Here is an 11548-nt window from a genome sequence, read left to right as displayed (position 1 = left end):
CTTAAACTCCATAACCATTTGAATCCACCTGACTGAGATTTACAAGATGACCATAGCTTGCTTCAAACCGACAATCTCCGTGGGATCGACCCTTACTCACGTAAGGTTTATTACTTGGACGACCCAGTGCACTTGCTGGTTAGTTGTGCGGAATTGTGACAAAGTGTGATTCACGTTTGAGAGCTCCAAGTCCTTTGGCGCCATTGTTGATGATCACAATTTCGTGTACCAAGTTTTTGGCGCCGTTGCCGGGGATTGTTCGAGTTTGGACAACTGACGGTTCATCTTGTTGCTTAGATTAGGTATCTTTTCTTCAAAATTTTTAAGAATGAATTCTAGAGTTTCAAGGTAATGTTCCCACCATCACAAAAGCTAATTGATTCTCATCAATTTAGCTATTGAATGTAATGTTCTGTTGAAGATTGGCCAAACATGTCTAATCCTTTTTAGACTGAAGCTTTAGACTAACATTGCATGATTCCTGGAATTCTTATTAAAAGTTTTGAGTCTCTTTATTTTCTTTTTCTTATAAGTTTCGAAAATCACAAAAAAATTTATAAAATCATAAAAAAAAATATTTTATGTTTCTTGTTTGAGTCTAGTATCAATTTTTAAGTTTGGTGTCAATTGCATGACTTTCTTCTTCTTGCATTTTTCGAATTTATACATATTGTTCTTCATTGATCTTCAAGTTGTTCTTGATGATTTTATTGCTCTGATCTTTAAATTCTCTTGTTTAGTGTGTTTTGTTGTTTTTCATATGCATTTTTACATTGTTATAGTCCTTAGTATACAAACTTTTAAGTTTGGTGTCTTACATGCATTGTTTATTTGATCTTAGCTGCATTTTTATTGATTTCCATCATCAAAAATTCAAAAATATTTTTTAAAAAACTATGTCTTTTCAAGTCAATAATACAGAGAATTGAAGATTCAAAACATTCAGCAGAGGAATCAAACAGAAAAAGCTGGGCGTTCAAAACGCCCAGTGAAGAAGGAAAACTCTCGTTTAAATGCCAGCCAGGGCACCTGGCTGGGCGTTTAACGCCCAAAAAGGAAGAGTTTTGGGCGTTAAACGCCAGAATGGGCACCATTCTGGGCGTTTAACGCCAGGATGACACTAGAGGGAAGATTTTGTTTTTAATTCACATTTTTTTCAAGTTTTCATAATTTTTCAAAATCAAATCTTTTTCAAATCATATCTTTTCAATCATATCTCTTTCAAAATCAATTTCTTTCCATTTTATAATTATTTTTACTATTTTCAAAAATCCTTGCTATAATTAAAGATTTACTTTAAAATTTTCAAGTTGTTACTTGTCTATTAAGAAAGGATCAAACTTTAAATTTTAAAATCATATCTTTTAATTTCTTGATAGTCAAGTAATCAACTTTAATTTTAAAAATTTTCTTTTTCTAAATTGATTTTCAATCATATCTTTTCAAACATATCTTTTCATCACATCTTTTTCAAAATTAATTTTTTTCAATCATATCTTTTTCTAATTTCAAAATCTTTTTCAAAAATCACTTTATTTCTTTCCCAATCTTAGTTTTCGAAAATCTCAATCAAATTTTCAAATTTCTTTTTAAAATCTTTTAATTAATTTTCGAAAATTCTTCCCCTCTTCTCACATCCTTCTATTTAAAGGACTAAGACTCCTCATCAAGGTACAATTCGAACTCTGTCCCTCTTGATAAGTTCGAATTCCCTCTTCTCCACCTCCTCCTTCTATTCTTCTTTTCCTCTAACACCTCAAGGAATCTCTATACTGTGACATAGAGGATTCCCTATTTTCTTGTTCTCTTCTCTTTCATATGAGCAGGAACAAAGATAAAGGCATACTTGTTCAAGCTGATCCTGAACCTGAAAGGACCTTGAAGAGAAAGCTAAGAGAAGCTAAAGAACAATTCTCTTTAGAGGGCCTAACAGAACTCTTCAAAGAAGAAGAAACCATGGCAGCCAAAAACAACAACAATGCCAACAATGCAAGGAAGGTGCTTGGTGACTTTACTGCACCTACTCCTGATTTCTATGGGAGAAGCATCTCTATCCCTGCCATTGGAGCAAACAACTTTGAGCTTAAGCCTCAATTAGTTTCTCTAATGCAATAGAATTGCAAGTTTCATGGACTTCCGTTGGAAGATCCTCATCAGTTCTTAGCTGAATTCCTGCAAATCTGTGACACTGTCAAGACCAATGGGGTTGACCCTGAAGTCTACAGACTTATGCTTTTTCCTTTTGCTGTAAGAGACAGAGCTAGGACATGGTTGGATTCACAACCTAAAGAAAGCCTGAACTCTTGGGAAAAGCTAGTCAATGCCTTCTTGGCAAAGTTCTTTCCACCTCAAAAATTGAGTAAGCTTAGAGTGGAAGTCAAAACCTTTAGACAGAAGGATGGTGAGTCCCTCTATGAAGCTTGGGAGAGATACAAGCAATTGATCAGAAAGTGTCCTTCTAACATGCTTTCAGAATGGAGCATCATAGGAATCTTCTATGATGGTTTGTCTGAACTATCCAAGATGTCATTGGATAGCTCTACTGGAGGATCTCTTCATCTGAAGAAGACGCCTGCAGAAGCTCAAGAACTCATTGAAATGGTTGCAAATAACCAATTCATGTACACATCTGAAAGGAATCCTGTGAATAATGGGTCAACTCAGAAGAAAGGAGTTCTTGAGATTGATACTCTGAATGCCATATTGGCTCAGAATAAAATATTGACCCAACAAGTCAATATGATTCCTCAGAGTCTGTCTGGAATGCAAGCAGTAACAGGCAGTACTAAGGAAGCTTCCTCTGAAGAAGAAGCTTATGATCCTGAGAACCCAGCAATGGAAGAGGTGAATTATATGGAAGAATCCTATGGAAACACCTATAATCCTTCATGGAGAAATCATCCAAATCTCTCATGAAAGGATCAACAGAGACCTCAACAAGGTTTCAGCAACAATAATGGTGGAAGAAATAGGTTTAGCAATAGCAAGCCTTTTCCATCATCTTCTCAGCAACAGACAGAGAATTCTAAGCAAAACCCTTCTGACTTAACAACCATTGTCTCTGATCTAATCAAAACCACTCAAAGTTTCATGACTGAAACAAGGTCCTCCATTAGAAATTTGGAGGCACAATTGGGTCAGCTGAGTAAGAAAATTACTGAACTCCCTTCTAGTACTCTCCCAAGCAATACAGAAGAGAATCCAAAAAGAGAGTGCAAGGCCATAACAACATCTCACATGGCTGAACATGGAGAGGAGGAAGAGGCAGTGATTCCCACTGAGGAAGACCTCAATGGACACTCACTGACCTCCATGGAGTTCCCTAATGAGGAACCATGGGAATTTGAGGCTTACACTGAGACCATAGAGATTCCATTGAATTTACTTTTGCCATTCATGAGCTCTGATGAGTATTCTTCCTCTGAAGAGGATGAAGATGTTACTGAAGAGCAAGTTGCTAAGTACCTTGGAGCAATTATGAAGCTAAATGCCAAGTTGTTTGGTAATGAGACTTGGGAGGATGAACCTCCATTGCTCATCAAAGAATTGGATGACTTGACTAGGCAGAGATTACCTCAAAAGAGACAGGACCCTGGAAAGTTCTCAATCCCTTGTACCATAGGTACCATGACCTTTGAGAAGGCTCTGTGTGACCTAGGGTCAAGCATAAACCTTATGCCTCTCTCTATAATGGAGAAGTTAGGGATCATTGAGGTACAAGCTGCAAGAATCTCACTAGAGATGGCAGACAATTCAAAGAAACAGGCTTATAGACTTGTAAATGATGTCTTGGTAAAGGTTGAAGACCATTACGTCCCTGCTGATTTCATAGTTCTAGAGACTGGGAAGTGTATGGATGAATCCATCATCCTTGGCAGACCCTTCCTAGCCACAGCAAAAGCTGTGATTGATGTTGACAGAGGAGAATTGATCATTCAAGTGAATGGAGACTCCCTTGTGTTTAAAGCTCAAGGATATCCTTCTGTCACCATGGAGAGGAAGCATGAAGAGCTTCTCTCAATACAGAGTCAAACAGAGCCCCCACAGTCAAACTCTAAGTTTGGTGTTGGGAGGCCACAACCAAACTTTAAGTTTGGTGTTGAACCCCCACATTCAAACTCTAAGTTTGGTGTTGGGAGGTTCCAACATTGCTCTGAACATCTGTAAGGCTCCATGAGAGCTACTGTCAAGCTATTGACATTAAAGAAGTGCTTGTGGGAGGCAACCCAATCGTTACTATTCTATGTTAAATTTCTATTTTCCTTTGTTATTTTATGTTTTCTGTAGGTTGATGATCATGTGAAGTCACAAAAACAATTGAAAAAGCAAAAACAAAGTGAAAAATAGAATGAAAAATAGAACACCCTGGAGGAGACAGTTACTGGCGTCTAAACGCCAGTAAAGGTAGCAGAATGGGCGTTAAACGCCTAGTCTGGCACCATTCTGGGCGTTTAACGCCAGAAAAGGGCACCAGACTGGCGTTTAACACCAGGAATGGGCAAGAAGCTAGCGTTAAACGCCAGAAATGGGTAGCAGCCTGGTGTTTAACGCTAGGATTGGCAGAAAAGGGCGTTTTGTACGCCACTTAGTGCAGGGATGAGATATCCTACCTACCCCACCACTCTCTTTCTTCTTCACCCATTCACCAATCACCTCAATACCTCTTCCCCAAAACCCCTCACCTATCAAATCCCACCATTCTCTTCACCACTCACATCCATCCTTTATAAAACCCCACCTACCTCACCATTCAAATTCAAACCATTTTGCCTCCCAAACGCACCCTCTATAGCCGAACCATACACACCCTTCTCACCCCTATATAAACCCATCTTCACTCCTTCATTTTCACAAAACCTAAATAACACTTCTCCCCCTTGGCCGAATCACAAACCCTACTCCATCTCCTCTATTTCTTCTTCTTCTACTCTCTTCTTTCTTCTTTTGCTCGAGGACGAGCAACCTTCTCAGTTTGGTGTGGTAAAAGCTAAAGCTTTTTGTTTTTCCATAACCATTTATGGCATCGAAAGTCGGAGAAACCTCTAGAAAGAGGAAAGAGAAGCCAAAAGCTTCCACCTCCGAGTCACGGGAGATGGAGAGATTCCTCTCAAGGGTGCATCAAGACCACTTCTATGAAGTTGTGGCCAAGAAGAAAGTGATCCCCGAGGTCTCTTTTAAGCTCAAAAAGGGTGAATATCCGGAGATCCGACATGAGATCCGAAGAAGAGGTTGGGAAGTTCTCACCAACCCCATTCAACAAGTCGAAATCTTAATGGTTCAAGAGTTCTATGCCAATGCATGGATCACCAAGAACCATGATCAAAGTATGAATCCGGACCCTAAGAATTGGCTTACAATGGTGATGCCAAGGCATCATAGGCTAGTTTCACTAGCATTTTTCTGTTAGTTTTAGTTGTTTTATGCATTTTCTTGAGCTTAAAGTAACCAAAAATGGTTAAATGAAGAACAAAGTAATGAACCATCCAAACAATATGATTTTGATGCAAATTCCATGAGTTTTAGTTATATTACTTAAATGCTATGAATGGAAGATTTCTCATGAAATTTTGCAAGACTTTGATGCAATTGTTTGGATGATTTCAGGGAAGAAGAGGCTAAGCAAGGAAGCAACAAAATCAATAAAGGAAGCTGGAATATCACATGTGGAGTTTAAGTTCCAGTTTAAGCCTAAACTGGAGCTTAAACGCCAAAATCATGAAGGATAAAGAATGCTGGGATTGAAGTTTAACCTCCAGTTTGACCTCAAACTGGAGGTTAAACGCCAGAATGAGTATGCCACCCAGGGAGGAGTTCCACGTTTAACCTCCAGTTTGACCTCAAACTGGAGGTTAAACGCCAGAACCAGGAAGAGTACCAGGGAGCCATTCCACGTTTAAGCTCCAGTTTGACTCAAACTGGAGCTTAAACGTGTTCGATAGCTTTTCTACTCCAGGGTTGCTCTCTCCATTTCCACGTTTAACCTCCAGTTTGACCTCAAACTGGAGGTTAAACGTGTTCGACACCTCCAGGGCTACCATTCTAAGCTTCCACGTTTAACCTCCAGTTTGACCTCAAACTGGAGGTTAAACGTGTTCGACCTCCAGTATGCCTCCACCCTTTTCCACGTTTAACCTCCAGTTTGACCTCAAACTGGAGGTTAAACGTGTTCGACCTCCAGGGCTGCCCTTCCTATCTCCACGTTTAAGCTTCAGTTTAACCTTAAACTGAAGCTTAAACGTGTTCGACTACATGACTCTCCAGGGCTACCTTCTTCCATTTCCACGTTTAAGCTTCAGTTTAACCTTAAACTGAAGCTTAAACGTGCTTCTACAAAAGGCCTCACTGGAAGTGTCTGGCGTTTAAGCTGCAGTTTAAGCTTAAACTACAACTTAAACGCCACTCTTGGAAAAGGTTTCTGGGCCAAAAATATTGTGATTTAAGTTAGTCTTTGAGCACAAATATTAACTTAAACTTACTTTGGTATGAAACCCAATTGAATATCATGGTTTATGGGATTGGGCCTGAAGGATTGATGAGTTTGAAATCTCAATTTATTGAGTCATGTGTCATTATTTGATTATCACTAAGTTGGCTCAATAAATGTTACAGGATTTGGATCAACAACCTCATCAAGATTATGGATCATAAACCCAAGGCAAAAGGAAAGCAAGGAGAGGCCTCAAAGCCCAAGAAGCACAACTGAAGCTCAATATAGAAAGTGTATAAATAGGATAGAAGTTAAGTTAGAGTGGACTTTTACTTTTCACTTTTAGCTAGTTTTCCTTTTCTTTGTAATTGAATTCAGAGCTATGATTCACTAAACCCCCTTTCATTGGGTTAGGGAGCTCTATTGTAATTCAATGAATCAATAATAGTTTATCTTCTTCTTCAATCTTTTCTCTTGAATTTTGTTAGAAAGCTTCTCGATCTAATTCCATTGAGTAGTTGTCTTGGGAAAGAAACTACTCATACTTGGAATCCTTCGGAGCCTTGGGAAAGGAATGAAGGATTCATGCTAGAGAAGCTTTCTCACAGTGGATTGGATTGGGGTTTGGATGGATATTGTGACATGTAATCCTACCAAATTGTGGTTCATGAAATTGTGTGGTATAATCAGTGATCAAGCATCATCTCTTCTTATGAACATTTAAACCAAGGGATTGGGAATTTGTTTGTTTTTAGAGAGCATTGGTGAGCCAAGGAATTGGGATCCAATCATATAAGATTGCCAAGCAAAATTCAATGAACGCATTGGTTGAGGAAGAGATAAACATATTTTGATTCGGAGATCTCAATATCTCCTATAACCCAATGAATTCCCCATTTCTGATTTCCACTTTCTCTTTACATTCTGCAACTCAATTCTTGCAATCACCCCCATTCCCTTTTAATTTCAGCAATTTACATTCTGCTCTTTAATTCATGCAATTTAAGATTCAGCCATTTAATTTTCTTGTCATTTACTTTTCCCGCCAATTTTACATTCCGCAATTCTCATCTCAAATCTTGATTCAGCTCAACTAGAACACACTTCTAATCCGAATTGCTCACTCAACCAATCCTTGTGGGATTCGACCTCACTCTATTGTGAGTTTTTACTTGACGACGATAACCGGTGCACTTGCCGGAAGGAATTTTGCCGATCGTGCAATTTCCTAAATCGTAGCATAACAAGTTTATGTGCATCAAGTTTATGGCGCCGTTGCCGGGGATTGGTTTTCGATTGACAATTCTCAAATTGGAAGCTAACTAGATTGAGCAATTTTCTCTTGCTTTGTTAATTCTGTTCAAGATACTTGTTGAATTTTAATTTCTGCACTTGGTTACATGCTTTCCTTCTTTATGCCTTTAAATTCATGCAACTAACTCACTGACTCACTAACTGTTTGAATTAATTCCTCAATTGAGCTAACCATACTCTTCCATTAACCAAGAGTATTTCACTTGTTTGTGTTTGAGCTGTGTTCTTGTATGACAGGTAGGAGAGGAGAGACATCAACTCCTCCATATACCGAACCAGAGAGGACCCTTCATAGACTTAGAAGGGAAGCAAGAGGGAAGAGAGTAGTGGGAGAAGAGGAATCTGAAGGAGAATCTGAGGACAATTTTGAGGAAGCTTTAGATCTCAACATGGATAGAGAAGTTCACAACCATGAGAGAGCTGATGGAAACGATGCCATCCCTGAGAGGAGGGTTCTTAGTTCATACATAAACCCAACCTCTGGGAATTGTGGTAGTAGCATCCAGAAACCACCCATTCAGGCCAACAATTTTGAGCTCAAGCCACAGCTAATATCACTTGTGGAAAATCATTGTTCCTTTGGAGGAAGTGCTAATGAAGACCCAAACCAACATCTCACAAAATTCCTGAGAATTTGTGACACTGTGAAGTCCAATGGAGTCCAGGAAGATGCCTATAAACTGCTTTTGTTCCCATTTTCACTTAGGGACAAAGCAGCTAAGTGGCTGGAATCATTCCCAAGGGGGAGTCTAACAACATGGGATGAGGTGGAAAGCAAGTTTCTGGCACGTTTCTACCCTCCACAAAAGGTCAATAGGCTTCGATCTGAGGTTCAGACTTTTAGACAACAAGATGGTGAAACTCTCTACGAGGCATGGGAGAGATTCAAGGACTTGACAAGGAAATGCCCACCAAACATGTTCCATGATTGGGTGCAACTGCACATCTTCTATGATGGGCTCTCTTATGAATCAAGGAAGGCTGTAGACCATTCATCAGGAGGTTCATTGAACAGGAAAAAGACTGTGGAAGAAGCCATTGAAGTGATCGAGACAGTGGCTGAGAATGAGTACTACTATGCATCAGAAAGGCACAACACTAAGGGAGTCATGGAGCTGAACCATGTTGATACAATTCTAGCCCAAAACAAGGTGTTTGCCAAGCAACTAGCAGAGCTTACCAGGCAATTAGAAACAAAGCAAGTGGCTGCAATACACACACAAGATCAAGAGGAAGTAGGCATTGAAGGAGGTGATTGGGATGAGGCTAACTATGTGGGAAACCAACAAAGGCAATCATATGATCCACATTCCAACACTTACAACCCAGGCTGGAGAAACCACCCAAACTTTGGGTGGGGAAACCAACAAACCCCACCACAAAACCACAAACCTTACAACCACAACCAACATAACAATTCCACATACCAAAACTCCAACCAAAGATCATACCAAGCCACACAAAACACTTACCACCAACCATCATATCATGGCCAAAATAATCAACATACCCAACCTAATCCGAACCAACAATTTCAAGATCAATTAAACCGGATAGAAGGAATGCTTGCAACCATGAGCCAAGACATAATTGAATTGAAAGCTTTTAAGGAAGAAGTAAATTCTAACTTGCAAAACCAAGGAGATGCCATCCAGAAGCTAGAAAATCAAATTTTGTATTTGACTAAGCAAGCCCCTGGGACAAGCGGTTCTCATGCTGCCAAGGCTATTGCAAGGGAGGAATGTAAGGCCATAACCCTCAGAAGTGGAAAGAATCTAAAGGAGATTTCAAGGGAAACCACAGAGGATGAAGCAAAGGAAAATGTGAAAGACAAAGAACAAGGACAATCTGTTACACCGTTTGCAACAAAAGAAAAAGAAAAAGAGGTCTTGAAGCCTTACACACCTAAAGCACCTTATCCTCAACGTTTGATGAAAAGTGAAAAGGATGGCCAATTCTCCAGGTTCTTGGAGATTTTCAAGAAGCTTCAAATCAACATTCCCTTTGCTGAGGCAATAGAGCAAATGCCACTCTATGCAAAATTCTTAAAAGAATTAATGACCAAGAAGAGAAGCTGGAGAAATGAGGAAACTGTGTTGTTAACTGAAGAATGCAGTGCCATCATTCAGCACAAATTGCCTCAGAAATTGAAGGACCCAGGCAGTTTCCAAATCCCCTGCATTATAGGAGAAGTCATGGTGGAGAAGGCCTTGTGTGACTTAGGGGCCAGCATCAATTTGATGTCGCTAACAATGATGAGAAGAATGAAGATTGAGGAAGCCAAACCAACAAGAATGGCCCTCCAATTGGCAGATCGAACTTTTAAATTCCCTCATGGGATAGTTGAGGATTTGTTGGTGAAAGTGGGAGAATTTATATTTCCTGCTGATTTTGTAGTGTTAGATATGGAGGAAGAAGCCAAAGCTTCAATAATTCTGGGAAGACCCTTCCTAGCTACTGCTGGAGCCATCATAGATGTACAAAAGGGTGAACTCACTCTTAGACTACATGATGAGAAATTGGTGTTTAATGTATTCAAGGCAATGAGCTATCCATCAGAATCACTAAGGGAATGCATGAGGGTTGATGTAGTGGACATTGCAGTACAAGAAACTTTTGAGGAAACAATAAAGGAAGTGGCAGAGGAGGAGTTCACCAAGGATATTGAAGTTAGTGATATCAAGGGTGCTGACACAACCATGCTAAGCATGCCAGAGAAAGTGAAAGAAGAAAAGGAAGCACCAAAACCTGAGTTCAAAGCATTGCCCCCCTAATCTCAAGTATGCATACTTGGGTAGTGATGAGAGTCACCCTGTTATCATTAGCTCGGCCTTGAGCCAAGAACAGGAAGAAGAATTGATCAAGGTGCTGCAAACTCATCAAGATGCCATTGGATGGACCCTAGCTGATTTGAAGGGGATAAGTTCATCCATATGCATGCATAAAATCTTGTTAGAAGAGGATGCTAGACCCTCCATTCAAGCTCAGAGAAGATTGAATCCCGTCATGAAAGAAGTGGTACAAAAGGAAGTCAGGAAGTTATGGCAGGCAGGGGTAATCTACCCCATTTCTGATAGCCCATGGGTTAGTCCCATCCATGTAGTTCCCAAGAAAGGTGGCATAACTGTGGTGCCAAATGAGAAGAACGAACTCATACCCACAAGAACCGTTACTGGGTGGAGGATGTGCATAGACTACAGGAAGCTCAATGAAGCCACCAGAAAAGATCATTTCCCACTCCCATTCATGGATCAGATGCTTGAAAGGCTTGCCGGACATGCTTACTATTGCTTCTTGGATGGATATTCAGGCTACAACCAAATAGTAGTTGATCCTAGTGATCAAGAGAAAACATCATTTGTTTGTCCATATGGAGTTTTTGCTTATAGACGCATGCCCTTTGGATTGTGCAATGCACCTGCCACTTTCCAAAGATGCATGCTGTCCATCTTTTCGGACATGATTGAAAAATTTATTGAGGTCTTCATGGACGATTTTTCTGTGTTTGGGGATTCTTTTCCCAGCTGCCTACACCACCTTGCCTTGGTGCTTAAGAGGTGCCAAGAGACTAACCTAGTATTAAACTGGGAAAAGTGTCATTTCATGGTCACAGAAGGAATAGTCCTTGGCCACAAAATCTCTAATAGAGGCATGGAGGTGGACAGAGCTAAGGTGGAAATCATTGAAAAACTACCTCCACCAAGTAATGTCAAGGCAGTTAGGAGCTTTTTGGGACACGCTGGTTTTTACAGAAGGTTTATTAGAGACTTTTCTAAAATAGCCAAACCTTTGAGTAACTTGCTTGTC

At 39.9% G+C, this 11548-nt stretch overlaps 2 non-coding genes across 2 annotated transcripts; both read right to left on the bottom strand.

Moving 5' to 3' along the window:
* Positions 1-2361: 2361 nt before the first annotated feature.
* Positions 2362-2469, bottom strand: LOC148545504 (small nucleolar RNA R71). The gene has a single exon (XR_015901623.1). It is a non-coding gene; the product is annotated as a small nucleolar RNA R71 (small nucleolar RNA).
* A 6087-nt stretch (positions 2470-8556) lies between these two features.
* Positions 8557-8660, bottom strand: LOC148545503 (small nucleolar RNA R71). Its single transcript, XR_015901814.1, has one exon. It is a non-coding gene; the product is annotated as a small nucleolar RNA R71 (small nucleolar RNA).
* Positions 8661-11548: the final 2888 nt, after the last annotated feature.

This window comes from Arachis ipaensis, chromosome B9, assembly GCF_059453495.1.
Source record: "Arachis ipaensis isolate K30076 ecotype BB chromosome B9, ASM5945349v1, whole genome shotgun sequence".
NCBI lineage: Eukaryota > Viridiplantae > Streptophyta > Magnoliopsida > Fabales > Fabaceae > Arachis > Arachis ipaensis.
This window is presented reverse-complemented; position numbering and strand designations above follow the sequence as displayed.